The sequence below is a fragment of the Peromyscus eremicus genome, chromosome 15 (assembly GCF_949786415.1).
Source record: "Peromyscus eremicus chromosome 15, PerEre_H2_v1, whole genome shotgun sequence".
Lineage (NCBI taxonomy): Eukaryota > Metazoa > Chordata > Mammalia > Rodentia > Cricetidae > Peromyscus > Peromyscus eremicus.
In genome coordinates this window covers 29,712,979-29,731,371 of record NC_081431.1, presented here as the reverse complement: position 1 = coordinate 29,731,371, position 18,393 = coordinate 29,712,979, and the positions used below count along the sequence as shown (strand labels likewise).

At 43.4% G+C, this 18,393-nt stretch overlaps 1 long non-coding RNA gene across 1 annotated transcript in view; it reads right to left on the bottom strand.

Annotated features, from left to right (window-relative positions):
• Positions 1 to 1,192: 1,192 nt before the first annotated feature.
• LOC131925476 (uncharacterized) overlaps positions 1,193 to 18,393 on the bottom strand; it is a 51,402-nt gene continuing 34,201 nt past the window's right edge. The window contains exon 3 of the long non-coding RNA XR_009383261.1: positions 1,193 to 1,276. This is a non-coding gene — a long non-coding RNA (uncharacterized LOC131925476). The remainder of the gene's footprint in view (positions 1,277 to 18,393) is intronic.

Below are 18,393 nucleotides of genomic sequence, written 5' to 3'. Positions count from 1 at the left end.
AGGATAAAGCAACTTGCCTGAATTAGTCGCTGTGGCGAAGCTATGCCTCCATGCAGGCCATCATCACCACCTCATTGATATAACACACACACACACACACACACACACACACACACACACACGGATCCTATCAGGTTGCCAGGAGGTGCTTCTATCTGCGTCAGACTGCGCAACACTAAGGGATGATCACGTGTGGCTCATTAGCTGTGGAAGAACAGCAGTGCTGCCGAGTTCTCTGAAATGCTAAAGGAATGAGAACATCAGGGAGGCCTGATGTAGTTGATGTAATTCCTAACACATTTTATACCACTTAAATTCTATCAGCGGTCTGAATCTGGACTCATTCCACCATTGGCCATCTGTGAGGCAATCAATACAGCAGAACACAAAGGGCAGGGGATGGGAAGTCTAAAGAACTAGGAAGCTATGTCCTCTAGAAAGCTGAGTTCACCTCTCCAGACACTGCCTTCTTCACCTACAAGATAAGTAAGCAGAATAATATCCAGTGTTCCATGAAGTTCTAAATTGCAAAGTCCTTTTTTACACATGGCAAATTAGATGGCTAAACATTGTGCTTTCTAAAATCCGTTCTTGTCCTAACATTTCAAAGTTTCATAAACATATTTTCTGAGTCATTTCTCTCTTAAGCTAAACATATGGTCCCTAGTTTTCCAAGAGGTCCTGTGCAGTAAACATAAGCCCCGTGGGTTGCACTGAATTGGGAGAGTGTTGTGGTCAGCAATGCCATCTGTCAGTTTCTTTCACCTTCGTGCAAATTTTAAAGTGCCGTCTCTGGACAAATTGAAGCAGGATGCCCTCCCAAAGTCCTGTAGACAGAGGGTTGACATAATAACTCCCTTACTTAATACCAGCTTCCATTTCTCTTCTCAGCTGGATACAGATACCCAGTGTTCAAGCTGACCTATGAAACAACAGTCCTGGGAAATAAAAAACAAATAAAAAGAATTTGTTTCAAGCCAAAGCCACACTTTCTGAGGAAAATACTTAAGGTCGACTCTGGTGACACACAATCTCTAAGCTATCTGAGCTGGACAAAGACCGTCCTAGGAATGGAAGGATTCCATGCTCCCAATACACACCTGCCTCTGATGGACTGTATAACACCATCAGCCTCTGGTCTGCTGCACACAATTATAAAATTGCAATCTCCGTGGTCCATGTTGTCTACAACAGTAAGCTCACCTTTAAAAGACCATGAGCTCCTCCAGGGAGTTGATGAGTGTCTCTTTCATTTTTATAGTTCCGGAACTGACCACTGTTGGGTACAAAAGAGGCATAGGTTAGATAGAAAATTATCAGTTGAAGTTGATTTGATTCAATGACCCCAAGGCTAGAAACGATGGGTATAAATGACATGGTGACGTTAATGTGGCATTGGGAAAAGTCACCCTGCAGTCCTGGTTCTCCCTGCGTTTTCTCTTTTAGACGCTGATGGCTTGTCACAGCCTTCCCTGCTCTGTGCCTCATCCCATCACATGAGGGACTTCAAAGGGCTGAAATTCTCTAAACATTAAAAGTTAAAAAGAGGCTGGGAATATAGTTTAGTGGTAGAGTACTTGCCTAACAAGCTAAAGATTCTAGGTTCAATTCTCCCCACATCCCTCAAAATTATCAGATCAGTAACTTTACACCCCCAACCCACAGTCTCCCATGAGTCACTCTTGCTCTCTGCTTGGTTCCCTCATTCTGTTCTTTATTATGGGGCCTAGAAGTTAGAGAGAACATTTTGTTGCATGAGCATGAAGCCACACCCTCCAAATCCAGGCAGTTTGTCAAAGTGTTTCTTCCAAACAAACACAGCACTCTCTCTAAAAAGAAAATTTGGCGAATGAAGTCTTTGTCTTCGGTTCATTGCACCCATATGTATGACTGATGTGGAGACAGAGTCTGAATATACAATGGAAGAGTCTTTGATAGAAGTGATTAACCCAGCCATTAATGTTCGGCTCGGCGACATTGGCGTTCCCCCTTCATATCAACATGAAAGATGGAAAAAAAAGAGAGCCCACATCATTCCATATGGAAAATCAAGAAATAGACATTATGAAGAGTGGGTTTCTTTTAAGCAAGTAAGCAACATGGTTTCCAGCCCCACTACCCCTCAGTGTTGAGGGGGTTCACAACCTGCATCATTCATCCTACCTTATTAAATAAAAGCCTTGCCCATAAAATGTCCTAAAAGGTCAACGGAAGAGAATGAGAGAGAGGCCAGCGAGAGCGTGGTGACATTTACAAGTGGCCCAAAGGCTGGGACAGTATAAAATTAGAAGCGGTTAGATGGTGTGAGAGGGAAACCCACCATGTATGGCACTGTTCCCCCCGCCCCGACTCCACTGAGATGACACACCCTGACACATGTGTACCCATTCACTCGGTTACACTCACAGCTGCCTGCTTGAAAGCCACAGAGCCTTTCACTGCAACACCTCCTGACTTCCTACACATGTTCCCTCGGTGAAGAAAGACTGGGGGGCTGTGACGTGGGACTGCTGCTAGGCTGGCACAGTAGCATCAGAAGATGAAAGCTCAGGAGGCAGTGTGAGATACAAGGGAAGGGTCACCATGCAAGATCATGTCTGTCCCCTGCCTTTGCCACAAACTTTTCATTTCTGTCCTCCTCCGGGCTTCCTGTATGGTCACCTGATCTGCTTTACCCAAGAAGCTGATAATGAAACGGTGCAGCCATAGGAAATCACACCTTTAAGGTGTGTTCCTGTGAAATATCTGCAGTCTGGAGGTTTGGAACTCATTTTACAGATAAGCTCAGATATTACATGTGTTGAGATAATATATGGTGAGAAAATTAAGTGTAACAAGTGAGAAGAAGGATAATAAAGAAGGGACAGGCTCTTGTCCCAGAAATGACTGCCTTCTTTCCTCTGCTACCTGTCCCAATCATCATGTCTCATGTGATTTTCCAAACTCCCTAAGACCAGGAGCCATGGAAGAAGAGGAGAGGGGCCACATCTATCTTTGGATGCATGGCCAGAAACAGCTTTACAAACCTTTCTTTTTAGATATGAAGCTAGTGAGTTAAGAACTTGAAGAAGAGAAGGTGGACATAAACTAGAACATGAGGATAGCTCTCAGCTTCTGGGGATGTAAGATAGTGTGACATTGATGGAGGAATGGGGAAACAGGAGTGCCGGGAACCAAGTGAACCTCTACCCAACAAGGCATTGCTGACCCACAGAGGAAGACAACACAGAATGCCACGCAGGACTCTGGCACTGCTCCTGTTTCCTGTCAAACTCTTTGAACTCCCAAAGAGGAACTTGTAATAGGTAATGTTTAAAAAATTAGATCGCATTCCAAAACTACTGAGAGTGAGGAAGAGATAAATACGTGCATGGTCACATTATCTTTAATGTTCTCATGAGCTTCATCTCAATGACTGCATCATGGAATCAGAGAGCAAAGGAGGATAGAACCCAAATTTTTAGTTTTGACTTAATGGATCTAAGAGTTTGAGTTTTTGGCTTGTGGATTTTTGAATAAAGTTGATCTATATGATATTTGGTCAGCATGGCCTCTATGATGAACTAAAATTTCAAAAATACTTCCAGGACTCTCAGCAAATAATGTTCATACTTAGACTATTATTTCTAGTAACTGCAAGAAGGAAGAGAAGGGGGAATCTAAAGCGAGCATCATTGTTTCACAAGGCAGAGAAGCAATTTATTGAAATGTTAATAAGCTGCACAAAATAGGATTAAGAATAGTTTTATACACAGCCCACTGTTCCCAAAAGTCCACTGTGTTAATCGTCCCTAGTTGTCATATAGACAAACAGGGTGCTCTAACACCCTCAACACACTTGATTAAAAGTCAAGATAATCTTGCTGCAGGAACTTTCCAAGAGGATTCTTTGACCATGAATCAGCAGCCTCAGCCAGATGCCTTGAAACTCTGCAGCTGATTATCTCTTTTCATTTATTCTGTTAGCTTTCTAGAGTGAGCACTTTCCTATACTACGGAATATTCCTTAAAAGTCACACTTACGACTCTATAGTGTTCTTCATAGTGAGGTAGGATAGAGAGACAGGAAAAATTAAGAAGATAGTCAGAGGAAAAGACTCCATCACTTCCCTGGATCTGGTTTAGGTCTCTTACTGGCTGAAAATTTCACAAACAAAAACTCCCATGAATCATATTTAGAGTCAAGTCCTGTCCTGACCGTGTGGGACATGTGCATAGAAAGAATTCCTTTGACCTATTTTTGCCTGTGTCTTGCCGTTATCAGCACTCCTTTCCTATCTGTGCAATGACTATAATATTTTAAACTCTGATACAGATTACATCCCTTGAACAATTCTCCTGCTGTAGGTGACGCAAATAGTGTGACATAACAAATGTTCCTCCATGTGGGGACAATTTGATGATTTTTGTCATCTTTCTATATCAAAGAAAGCCACTATTATTTTTCTTTCTTTTATGTCTTTTGATGATAGACATCAGAACATTTTTGAAAAGTATGTCACCAATATAATTGATAAGGGCAGCAATTAATTCACACATTATTTCATTCAACAAACAACTAATATGTGTTATAATATGTCATTAACTGTTTAGGTGTTGCAGATAAAGCCTTAAAGTAGAGGAGAGAGAAAACAAAGAGATATATAGTGTTAAGGAATAAAGAAAAACAGAATCAGAAGGATAGAGGGGGCTTATAAGGGATAATAGTAATGGTGGTTGTGGTGGTTTGAAAGAAAATGGCCTCCAATGGGAGGGGCACTATTAGGAGGTGTGGCCTTATTGAAGTAGGTGTGGCCTTATTGGGGGAAGTGTGTCACTGTGGGGGTGGGCTTTGAGGTCTCTTTTGCTCAAGTTTCACTCAGTGTGACGCTCAGTACACTTTCCTGTTGCCTTCTGATCAAGATGTAGCCAGCACCATGTCTGCTTGCATGGCGCCATGTTCCACCATGATGATAATGGACTGAACCTCTAAATGGTAAGCTGCCACCTCAATTAAATGTTTTCCTTTATAAGAGTTGCCATGGTCATGGTGTCTCTTCACAACAATAAAAACCCTAACTAAGACAGTGATCTTGTTGGACTTAGGGAAGGCTATCAGGGAATATCCTAAAATGAAGTTTGAACAGAGAAGTTATAAAATGACGCCATGGGGAAACACAAGTGAAGAAAATCCCAGGAGGAAATACCAAAATGAAAAGACACTGAGGTAGAATAGAAACATAATCAATGGACTTGACAAGCAGGCCACTATGGCTGTGACTAAGTGAGCACAGAATGGGGTGCTGGGTGATGACATCAGAGAAGAAAGCAGACTTATTCCTGGGTAGCCTCACAGGCCATCACAAGAATGTCTGTGACTGTTGCGAGGGGCAAGGTAGGAGGCAAAAGACAAGTCAGTAGGTGGCCAAAATGGAGTGCATGAAGTCGTAGGGTGTCCTCTACTATAGAAATGTTAGAGAGGATAGAATAGATGGTAGAACAGATGAGGTAGGTGATGGCACACATATGCAGTTCTAAAGGCAGAGAGAGGATTGGCACAAATTTGAGGCCTGCCTGAGCTGTGTGGTGACACTCTGTCTAAAAGAAATAAAAAGTAAAGACAAGAAAGTTGATGGGATCTTTGAACCTGAAATGAATATCAACATTGAAGACCAGCCTTCAAAGACGTAAAAGAAAGAAGGAAAGGAAAGAGGAGAGTGTGGAGCTACCTCTCACTCATTACAGGAAAGAAAATGGTGCCCCCAGAGGCCGGAGAAGGCAGCAATACTAGCTCAAAAGGGAGATTCCCTGTATTGAGTGAGATAGATTAAGGGAAATAAAATTGAGAGTTGACCATGGGGTTTGGAACACAGTAAGTGGTTGATAGCATGGTGATATCATTGCCCAAATCAACAGGGTTTTTTGTTTTGTTTTGGTTTGGTTTTTTTTTGTGAAGCCTAAAGCTTTTGGTGATTAAAATACAACCAAGTGTTGGGTACAAGCTTTGACTAATCTGAGCAAGGAGAAAAAAAAATTTTTTTCACCCTAGTAACTGCTGACCTTGACAAAAGCAGGTCAGCCTTTCATTTCGTTTTGTTTTCTGAGTGATGAAGGGAAAAGAAACTTGATAGTGGTGCATTCAGGAGACAGGGTGATAAGAGGAAATGAAGATAGTTAGAGATAACCCCTTTGAAGAATGCAGCCACAAAGGTGAGCAGAGAAAAGAACCAGAAGTTCAAGGGACATGGGCCTTCAAATGAGACTTCTTCTAGACAGGAGGCAGCAGTTTGTGCTGAGATGCTGATTGGAAAATCCAGAAAAGATACTAAAGAGGCAGAAATCAAGTTAGAATGAGCTTCTTGGTAGTATTAGGGGTGAAGAGACATTTTTCCTCCAAGTTCCTGCCAATCACAACCATGGTAATCTTATTTCTGTGTTCCCAATGGAGAAGAGTTCACATCAGGCCTGGTACAGTGAACCAGTAACTAAGATTCTTCAGCAGCCAAGAAAGCAAAAACAGAAAGTACGTTAGCTCTCAAGACTGGAAGGCACACAGCTCTGAACAGCAACAATCAAGGGCCACCTCCACCATCTGTACTGGCAAGGCTTGGACTACCGTTCTTCCAACTTTTGCATACTCTTGGGTGGTCTGTGGTGTTCTCTTTCCTGAAATCAGCAAAGGCTTTCCTAGAGCTGTCCTTACCCACATTAAATCTGTTACAATCAAATGCACTAGATACCAAATTTTGTACAAAGGTATAACTACCCATAAAGTTGGGTTTACTCCTCAGTGAAAAGACAGTAGAGCATTGGGTATGCTTAGGTGGGCTGGGTCTTCATGAGAGCCAGTTAGAAACTACAAGAACTCACTCTGGTTGTTTAATTTGTTTGTTTGTTTGTTTGTTTGTTTTTTCAGAGCCCTGCCCTTGTCTAGTAGCTTGGCTATCTCACACTCAACCACAGGCCGCCAATGTTCTTGATCTTTCCATTTTAACTCTCACGTTCACTTTAACTCGAACATTCATTTTGTAACAGTGCAGTGGAGAGCATGGATCCTGCAGGAGCTTGCTTCGGGAAAAGCAGACTTTGGTGCATAAAGGGGGAGGTTGATGGAGAGAAGAAGCGTCAAGATGTGTGGACTTTCTCCTTTGGTTGTTTTTATGTTCTTGGTGGCTCCAGAAACCAAGTCAACAATTCAGCCGAGTAGAAAGCATTCCTACTTCACAATACAGACTCAGGCAACCCAGGCTAAACTGCTTTTTTACACTCCAGCTAGTTCAACTCCATTGGAACCTCCTAACACCAACAGACATAATGCATCTTAAGGGTGAAGAGACCACTTTGGGTGGCTGATTTTGTCAACTGGGTATGATGAAGATACTCTTAGTGGATTGATGAAGCAGTCCTTTCTCTCTCTCTCTCTCTCTCTCTCTCTCTCTCTCTCTCTCTCTCTCTGTCTCTCTCTCTGTCTCTGTCTCTCTCTCTCTCTCTTTGTGTGTGTGTGTGTGTGTGTGTGTGTGTGTGTGTGTGTGTGTATGTGTAATAGTTTCTAGATAATTAGATCATGAGGGTTCTGACCTAATCAATGGATTAATTCCCCTCAATGGATTCACAATACAAAGGCATTATTCACTATTAGGAGGTGGTAAATGGCAAGCAATGGGGTCTAGTTAAAGGAAGTATGGCACTGGGATCATGCGTTTGCAGACTGTCTGTCTTGGCCTGTTCCTAGATTCCCTTCTCTCTCTGCTTCCTGGTCCATCATGTCCTAAACTGTTCCACTTCGCCATGCTCTTTCCTGCCAAGGTGGACTGACACCTTTTAAACTATAAGCCAAATAAATAATTCCTCCCATTAAGGAGCTTATGTGACAGACCATGTACCAGACATTAAAAAGGTTACTTGCTGTGGGATGTTCTGTATGGCAAATGTGTTGCTCTGATTGGTCAATAAATAAAACACTGATTGGCTATTGGCTAGGCAGGAAGTATAGGCGGGACAAGGAGGAAAATAAAGCTGGGAAGTGGAAGGCTGAGTCAGAGAGACACTGCCAGCTGCCACGATGACAAACAGCATGTGAAGATGCTGGTAAGCCAAGAGCCACGTGGCAAGGTATAGATTAATGGAAATGGATTAATTTAAGCTGTAAGAACAGTTAGCAAGAAGCCTGCCACGGCCATACAGTTTGTAACCAATATAAGTCTCTGTGTTTACTTGGTTGGGTCGGAGCGGCTGTGGGACTGGCAGGTGAGAGAGATTTGCTCTGACCATGGGCCAGGCAGGAAAACTCTAGCTACAGTTACTAATATATATCCCTCTAGTCAGGCCATTATGCAAACAGGAGAAGACATTTGGGTGGCCCATGAAATGACTCCTAGAAGGATAAACTGTAGACATGGGGTGATTTCTCTGTGTCAAAAAGAGAAGAAACAGTAGGGAGTGACACCCTTCATCTCACAAGAGGCTGGATGCATCACTCTAAGGACAAAGGTTTTCAAGCATCCTGTGTTGTGTTACATCTGGAAATGTCAAAGGAGAGACCCAGCTGTCCCACTCTCCCCTGGCCTTCTGGAGGCCTCACACAAGGAGAGAAACAGAAAGAAATAGGGGAGTCAATTGTTTGATGGAGATGAAGGTGCAAGTAGATGAAATTTAGTTAAATGTGAGTTGAGAAGACTTCATATCAAAGCAAGGACCAGGCAGAGGTTAGAGTCCCAAGGCACTCAGGTCTACACACAGCACTCCCTCATATTAAGGAGTGAACCCCACAACATCCTCTCCTCTCCCTGCTCACAACACACTTTGTATCAGCCTCCATTCTGCATACTCTCTGTGCTCAGGCCCTTTCTAAACTCTCTTAGCTACGACAGGAAACAGCTGCCCCCAAGTATACTCCATCCTCGTGTGACTCTGGGGTTCCTTTGTGTTTGACAGTACCTTAATTTTAAAATAAGAACAGAACCATCTGGCTTGCATTAGCTACCACATAAATTTTCCTCCTCTTTCCAAAGTCCAGACCCGCTTAGATGCCATGGGCATTACCTGGGATAGCCAGATGCTGACCATTGTGGTTTGAATTTAGTGTGTAGCTCATGTTGAAATGTATTTCTTATTATGAGATATTAAGAAATTGGACCAGTGAATGCCTTTAGAAGGTAATCTGCCCTCATGACTATGCCAATTCATTCACAAGATTAATGGATTGATTTATTCTTCCTGGAGAGGTTGTGATATAAAAGCCATTTTGGCTAATTCTGTCATGTTCCATTCCAGTCTCTTACCATGTGCTGACCTGTTATACACGTGAACTCTGAAAGCAAAAAGACCCATCAAGGGATGGACCACAATAGTCCTTTTTTTGTTGATAAATTAGCCAGCCTGGCATTGTATTATTAGCGACAGAGGACATAGGAAAATGCTGCTGCATCCAAATGTCACAGATATATGACACTGAAAATCCTTCAGTAGCTGAAGAATGTTTGAAGGTGCTGGGAGCCCTTATCCTGGAGCTTTAACATTGTTCTCATTTTAGTGTCTTTAGTACCTTTAGTGTCTTCCTTGACATTTAAGCTCTCATGACAATTTACCTTCCTCTCCTCTTTACTTCCTGGTACTTAGTTCTCCCACACCTCAGACAGAGGAGATGACTGCTACAAGATACTGAGACATAGATGTAGTTGTGTACACCCAGGTAAAATACAGTTCCACCAAATGGCACCAGCAAACTGTACAGGAGCCCTCAGATGGCCCGCTGGAAATAAAAGCTCAGGAGTTGATTGATGGCTCTGCCCATGTAAATCTGTCAGATGGTGATGTTTGTTTGTTTGCTTGCTTGTTTGTTTGTTTGTTTGTTTGGGTTGGGTTTGGGTTTGGGTTTTTTAAGACAGGGTTTCATCTCTGTGTAACAGCCCTGGCTGTCCTGCAACTCACTCTATAGACCAGGCTGGCCTCAAACTCACCAGAGATTCATCCACCTCTGCCTCCTGAGTGCTGGAATTAAAGGCATAACCACCACCGCCCGGCATGGGAGGTAACTTTTAACTGCAGATGGCACCTGGAAGAACTGGCTGAAGCTAAGTGTACGTAGCCAGAGAGCTTGCAGATGTCTAGGACAGTGATGGGATTTTCCACACTTTTCTAAACTTCCAAAGTAGAACAAGAAAAATTCTCAGAAATAGAAGTAATGCCACAGTTTACCATATCAGGAGTAGAAGAAGAGCAGTAACTAAAATGTGCTAACCCAGGTCATTTCCACTTAGTAGAGGCTCTAAAGATCCACCACATTAATACTTTTCACTGCCTACCCTGAGCTCTAGACTTACAGCTGGTCAGGACTGCCCAGGCTCCCACTGGGATCCACCACCTACTTACTAGTTTTCTAACTATCGGTCAATACGCTCAGTTCCTTTCTCTTCTAGTTCCACACCTTTAAGATAGAAATAAAAGCAGAGCATACACTATACACAAGTGGAAAGAACACACACAGTAACGTGTGCACAGACTGGGCCTGGCTGGATATAGCACTGGGTATGTATTAGCTGATATTATTGGTCATATGGCCAGAAGATCAAAGTCAATGTGATCAAAACTCAAATTGAGTTTACAGTTAAAGCTGACAAAAAAAATCACAATTAAATAAGTTGTCTTCACTCAAAGTGATATTTAAGATTCCTCTGTAATTTTTTTTAATATTTTAATAAAATAAACAAACCAAACAAATGAATAGAAGTTTGTTCAGGTCAACAGAATTCCTGATGTTAACTTTGTATTGTAACAGAAAAGCCTCTCCCTTCCTTGTGCATTTAAAATCACGGGATGAAGAACTCCAGCTCCTCAGCTGACTTCTGTACTGTGATCCTCACCCTGCATTTCCTAGCAACAGCTTTTAAAACCTCTGAGAAAGACCTGGGCAGATCATAACAGAACACAGCTAAGAGCTGATGCTTTGGATCATCAGAATCCCAGGATTAAACCCCAGCTCAGCTCATCAGACACAATGTGAGTTTAGAAAAATGTCTTGCCTTCCAAAGGCTCAGTTTCTCTGACTGTTGATGATCACCGACTTACTTCTCGGGCTGCTCTGCCATGGTACAATGGGTGTACTCAATGTTCCCAGAGACAATTAGCACAGTCTAAGTAATCCTTCCAACATTTACCAGCTCCATGGCTGCTGACAGGGTAGGTGTATCTCCAAGTACCCCAGTGTCCTTATCTATGAAACAAAGGACTCGAATAAGAGGACCCGAGTCCTCTCTGGCCCTGATGTACTCCAAACCATGATCCTAGTATCTACAGTGCTCAGCAGCTATGATTTTACTAACAACATTCTCTCCTCCCTAAATGTTCTTCATTCCCTCTACCAATTTCCAGCTCTTCATATCCTCTCAGTCCGTAAGAGAAAGAAAGAGTTCTCATTCTTCAAGAGCTGTTCTCAAAGGGTTAAGTAATCTGTACACTGGAGAAAAGTTTGACAACACTGCTTTAAGAAGTTATCAGACCACCCCTGACTCCATAATGAAAAGAAACCATAGCCTTCACCTGCATGCTCCACACAACCCCCTGCTAGACTGACGAATTATTTTATTTATAGTCCTTGTAATTGACACATGCGAACCAGGTCTACCATTACCATCTCTCCGTGAGCATCTTGGTGCTCTGCTGGCTCACTGTGCACGGTGTCTTACTTCTGGTACACTATTCTACTACTGCTGTAAGTCACTTGGAGTAGCGTCTCAGTTATTTCAGCCCCTTCTCTCAGTCAGTTTAAGGGAATATTTACTTCTTTTAAAGGCCAGTTCTTACTGTGTATACCTGGATATCCTGGAACTAACTCAGTAGACCAGGCTAGCCTCAAACTCAGAGATCTGGCTGCTTCTGCCTTCTGAATGCTGAGATTAAAGGCATGCACCACCATGCTAAGCTTGGGAAATATTTATTTAATATTTACATTCATTCAGCAAACACCTATTAAACCACGTCCGGTCATGAGTTATGACAGAAAATGGAACAGATGTCATTCCTGTCTTTGTGGAACACAAGAGTCTAGATAAGAGTGAGCTGTTAGACAAATGTAGAATAACTATAGTAATAAGCACTAGAAGGAAAATCACAGCTTGTGATAAATAGTTCATTTAATATGAAGGAAACTAAAATACAGAGGAAAATCTGAATACATTCAGTTTGTCACTTTGGTCTGTGGCCCAAGTCAAATTCCACATGTGTGGCTGCCCCATGACATTGTCCCCTCATAGATCTTGACTATGATATGCTCCTCTCCAGCCACACATCAAATCACATGACCCAGCTTCCTCCTCTGCCCATCACTCCTCAACACACTGCAGAGAGATGAAGTCACCTCACTCCCAGAGATCATCTCACCACTGACGCCTCCTGTTTCCTCTGCCCATGTTCCCTCTCTTCAACTACCTGCTCCAATACTTCACACATCACTCACCTCCTTGATAGTGAGTTTGGATCCTTGTCCCACTGTTCCAATTCAGCACTGCCACCATTATCCTTAATTTTATTCCCAACCCACATAGCCATCTGATACGAGAAATGGCTTTGCAGTGGCTTCCCTGTCTGGGATGTGTTAATCAATGGGCAATGCCAAGACTCTCCCAGCCCAGTCCTATCTCATCACTGGTTTTAGAAACGCCCTTCCTCATCTGCAGAACTCAAGGCAGGCTTGAGGTCAAGGATGCAGCAGGCTGTAGAGGTCAAATATACCTAGCTCGGCTGTGGAGCCGAATTCTTTCAGAGCTCTGCAGAGAAATCAAACCACTGAGGTCCTAGGGTTTTCTAGAAGGATGTGGGGCAGTTACCCTTTCTGCAACCATACTAACACCTGAGAAGCGGACTTTCCCTTGCAATGAGTCACCGCTGCACAGTGCTTGGAGGAGGATGTGGGTTAGCCTGAGACTACCTTGTTCTGACTGGACTCTGCAGAATATAAAAAACTAATACTGTAACTAATGCAGTAACTAACTTTAGCACAGCAAGGGAAAAAAACTAATATTGTATGCAACCCAAGAGAAATGATCCTTAATACACTTCAACACTGTGGTTTCCGGGCTGATAATTTTAGGCAGCACCAAGACAGACTATCTGCCACAGCTCTTAGAGGAAACAGAATAGATCACTTGGAATTGCCCAGGGAGAGAGTTTAGAAAGACACAAATTAGTGCTGCATGCATTGTCTTCCTCTTTTGTTGTTTTTGTTTTTTTTTTGTTTTTCGAGACAGGGTTTTTCTGTAGCTTTGGTGCCTGTCCTGAACTAGCTCTGTAGCCCAGGCTGGCCTCGAACTCACAGAGATCCACCTGGCTCTGCCTCCCGAGTGCTGGGATTACAGGTGTGCGCCACCACCGCCCGGCGCATTGTCTTCCTCTTGAGTAACCATTTACATCATAAAACAAGATCAAATGCCACTGACCTCTTCACAAATCAAAGTATGGTCATAACGTCTTTGGGGACTAATTGACCAGAGTGGCGAATTTCTAATCATAAATGATTTATGAACCTCATGGGCTACATCTTTTTTTTTCTGCTCACTTATTCATTACATTATTTCTATTTTATAGGAAATTAGTATACATAGATTAATTTTCATGTAGACTAGTTTATCTTCATAGACTAAATGCCTTCGGAGTGGAGATTAAGTATCACTAATGCAGTGTTCCAAATGGTGCAGCTTTGGAGGCAGATTAAATGTCTGAAATTGGCTTTTTAACAGTTAGAACTCCCCAGGAGCTAGGAAACAAGAGAGGTAAGGTAGCAGTGAGGACAGCCACTGCTTCCAGCTTCGGGCCAGAATAAGTCACAACACTAGTGTGACTGCCTCGGAAGCCTCTTGCCATTCCACACACCCAGGCAGAGATGGAGAAGCCCAGGCTGATAGAACTTTGAACTTCACTCCCTCAAGTTACTGAAACTAATGTCTTCAGTTGTGAGGAGTTTCAACCAGGGCTTCCAGCTCTGACCGACACGCCGAGCCTTCCCCTGAACTCAAGCTGGCCTCTTTCTTGAGCCAAAAACACTGAGTGGAAACAAAAATCCCTGCAGCGTTGTGGCTGGAAAGAATCTAAATTAATCTTACCAATCCCTTTGCTTTATAGATTAGGGAACCGAGGTAAAGACCTCTTATTAGCCGAAGTGCCCAGAGTTTTGGTCTGGTAAAGAATTAGAACTATTTGCCAGGCCTCTGGATTCAAGTCTAAAGACTAGAATTAGATCCATGACCTTACACTCCAGCAATGCTGCAAAGCAGAGACCTCTCCACAATTCTGAACAACGCATTCAGTGAGAAACTGTGTTTGAAATGAGCCTTTCTTGAGTTACAAGAAAATCCTCTTGCCTCTCATCATCAGTTCTGAAGCAATAATCAGCTAACAACTAACGTTTCTTCAGTGTGCTACCTACATCATTACATCCAGCCCTACTGATAATCTGATAGATGGGGATCATTGCTACCCACACTTTACTGAAAAGGAATCTGAGACATCAAAAAATAATTTGCCCTTGTCCTTACAGCAAGAGGTCTATGGTAATAAGATTTAAATCTAGGCCATCTACCTTCCTGGCCCAGCACTTAGTCACTGTTATGCTAACAATAGAATAACAAAAATATAGTCCAAATTTAACCAAGATGAACAAGGAGAATGGACCTCTCCTTTCTTTATTCAGGATTTGCTTTGTCCCCTGGGCTACTCAACATCTAAAATTCCAACCCTCTAAACTACATCTGTCACCACGGGGGAAAAAGTTCAACTGTCTTCTCTGCCACTAGCAATCCTCGTGAGCCTCTGGGATTCTGGTGAAGCTGAGGAATCCCAGTGTCCTGAAACCTCTGTCACCGTGGGCTTCTGCGTGGCTTCTGTTCAGGATGCAGGGTGCATCAAGACTCCAGGATGCAATTAGCATCTGCTCTCCCCCCACACTCTGCTCTCCAGTATTCTGCAAATGAGAGCTTTAGGACATGTAAGCAATCCTAAACGTTCTCTTAAGAAGTGTGTGTGTGTGTGTGTGTGTGTGTGTGTGTGTGTGTGTGTGTGTGTGTGTAGGGAGGGAGGGAGGGAGTGACACAAACCACAAACCAGGCCTGTGTAGGCCTCAGGATAGAGGATCTAAGAAAATGTTGTATGTACATTGCTTGGATGAAAGTGTATTGATTTTTTTTTTTAGTCTGTTATGGGTAGGCTTATCAAACTGCTGTGCATGTATAATGGTACTAGGAGGGTCTATTTCAGTGTAATATAACAGCTCTTCTGGGGAATCTCTGGTTCTCCTTGTGTCTCCTTATGAACCCCTGTGGTCAGGAAATGAGTACATTTCCCAATCATCTCCCACGTGTATTAAGGTGCATGTGCTAATATGCATCAGCTCTCTGTGAGCAGAGATCTGTTAGTCTACAATTAAAAGATAAGGCTTCTACTGCTGAGGTCAACTTCTTTCCAGAAGAAACTTATGTGGGGGAAGGAGGAGAAGAAAGGCTCTTGAATTGGACACAGAAGGGGACATGGGAAGACACAGAGAAAGTTTTGTTAAGGATTCTATATTGTCTATGATGTTCTACAGTGAGGGCTAAAGAACTTGGGATCAGCGGGAGCCGGGGTTGGTGATAAAGCTAGAGGAAGGGTAAATTGTGCTGTAAGTAGCATGGTGTTATTTTCCTACCGGGCACAAAAGCAAGGCAGGTTCTTCCCATACAGGCCCATAGAGGCCCAGGCCAGCCCTGGGAGGAAGGTCCTTTAAGGGTTGCCCGGAATGATCTTACAGGATGCGCCAGCTGAGGGAGCCAGTGGAGGCTCAAATCAAGTTCACATTCAGCTTGCCAAGCTTCAGTCCCACAGGCCAAAAGTATTGAATTTCTAACTCACACAGAAGCGCTACATGAGCTAGCTGAAGCTCTGGATTTTATTGTCCTTGTTTACTGGTGGAAAACTAAGACTGTAGATAGTAAGCCATTTGCCTAGGGTCACCACAGAACAGTTTCTGGTGACAAAGTCTGTCTGCTCCCTCACTGTGTTCCTTCTGCTAGATTGTCTTCATGTTTGGTGAAATGGGAGAAAAAAAGGAAGTAAGGAACATCACTGTAAGCACCTAGTGAAGTACTTCTGAAATAAACAGAAAGTTCTAGAACAACACCAGTTATAAGAAGACACAATGGCAGTCGGGCATGCACATTCCCTGCAATAGTCATCTATCAAACATTAACCAGCCAAGTGCCAACCGAAGATCTTGGTCTTCAACCAAGAAAGGAAGAAGGCAACAGCTCTGTGCTTACGGAGTCTGTGACCGACCCTAGCAGTCACACACAAAGCTGGAAATCAAGCAGCACAAAGCAGTTGATCAGACAGTGCGGAGATCCTTTGTGTTAGAGGAACAGGGAAACTCCACAGAGACGCCCTAGAACTTGAACTTGGCCTTTAGAGTTGAGAAAAATCTTTCTCTGTGGCATTTCCTTAAGAAGTCATAAAACCCAGAGAAGTAAGCCTCCAGCCTAGGTCCTGTGAGCACCACTCACTGTGCCGAGCAGTGCCGTGAGCTAGGTGGAGATGACTGTGCCTCACTTTGGTCTATGCCGGGCTTTCCAGCTGAAAAGACCCAGGTCACTACCCCTGCCTACAATCTCTTTGCTGCTGAAGGTGTTGCAAGTCGAACAGAAAGGGAAATGGCTGAAGGGGGTAAGAATGTACTGCGACTTAACATGTGGGATTTTCCAGGCACTGCAGTTCTGTCTTTTTTTTTTTTTTTTTATTATTTTCTTCCTTTGAGACAGAGTTTCTCTGTATAGCTCTGGCTGTCCTGGAACTCACTCTATAGCCCAGGCTGGCCTCAAATTCAGAGGTCCACCTGCCTCTGCCTCCCGAGTGCTAGGATTACAGTAGTGTTCACCATACCGGGCTTTGGCAGCACAGTCTTGAATTGGTTGTGGGGCGCGGGGGGTGGGGGTAGGGAGTGGGGGAGGGGGGGCGTGTGGAAAAATGCCAGCTCTTCCCCGGAAGTGACTTGGGCACAGCTGTGGTGCTGTGGTAAGGAGCTGGGGCCAGTTATTTGTCCCTGGTACATTTGAGAGAGGTCATTTCTGCTGGGGTCACTGTCCGAAAGATAATAACCAGATGACACCCCAAAAGCTAAAGATGGGCCTCTCAGGGACTGTGGCAAGCCTTCTAATGTCCTCCCGTATCCTGTCCTGTGGAGCAGGGAGAATGAGCAGCAAGCACACTACAATACACACATTTCTCATTCCATCCTTCTGGAACGGTGTTCAGGAAGGATTTGCCTACCCTGCTTAAGAGACAATAAATAAAGGCGCCAACAGTTTATACTTCACTAAGGTCATATGAGCCCTAAGAAACAAAGCCAGAATCTTAACCTAACTTTCAAAGCAGACGTTCATTTTGTTTAATAAAACAGCTTAGTGAGTGGATACAGAACACAGGGGCAGGTATCTGGCTGCCAGGGTTTGAGACCTAGTCTTGCTGGCTGGGAGACTCTGAGAAGTTCTTTAAAGGAATACCATCTGAGTTTCTTCAAACGGAGTGTGCAGTATATATAACAGCAAGGGTTATGTGTGTAACTGGAGATACCAATAGAATTGTGCCTGACCTATAGTAAGTATTCTAAAAAAAATAACTATGTCTCCATTTACTAAAAGAAGGCTTTTTTGATGGTTTTGGGGTTTTTTTTAGGGGGGTTGTTTTGTTTGTTTTTTTTTTTATTATCTGAAAACTAGAAAAGAAGGGAATAGGAAACTTAGGGGCTGAAGAGATAGATCAGTCAGTAAAGTGTTGGCCATGCAAGCATGAAGACCAGAGTTTGATGGCCATCACCTAAAACGTCCTGGATAATTTTTATTGTCATCTTGGCACAACCTAGACTCACCTGGGAAGAGGGAATCTTAGTTGAAGAATTGCCTCAATCAAATTGACCTGTGGGCATGTCTGTGAGGTGTTTTCTCAGTTGATAGTTGTTGTAGGAGAGCCCAGCCCACTATGGGCGGTATCAACCCTAGGCAAGAGGTCCTGGGCTGTATGGGAAAGGCAGCTGAGCAGAAGACAGAGAACAAGACATTAAACAGTGCTTTTCCATGGCTTCTGCTTCAGGTCTGTAACCTGGAAGTGTAAGTCAAATATACCCTTTTCTCTCCTAAGTTGCTTTTGTCACAGCATCAGAAGGAAACTGGAACACCACGTCAAAGAAGAAAAGACAGGATGTGACAGCACGCACCTATGTTCCCAACACTGGGAAGGCAAAGACAGGAGGGTCACCAGGGCTTGTTGGCCTACCTGTCTAGCCAAATCAGTGAGCTCCAGATTCAGTAAGAAATTATGTCTTAAAATAGAGAGTTATTGAGAAAACTCTCAACATCACCTCTGGCCTCCACACATTCATGTACACACGTACATACACAT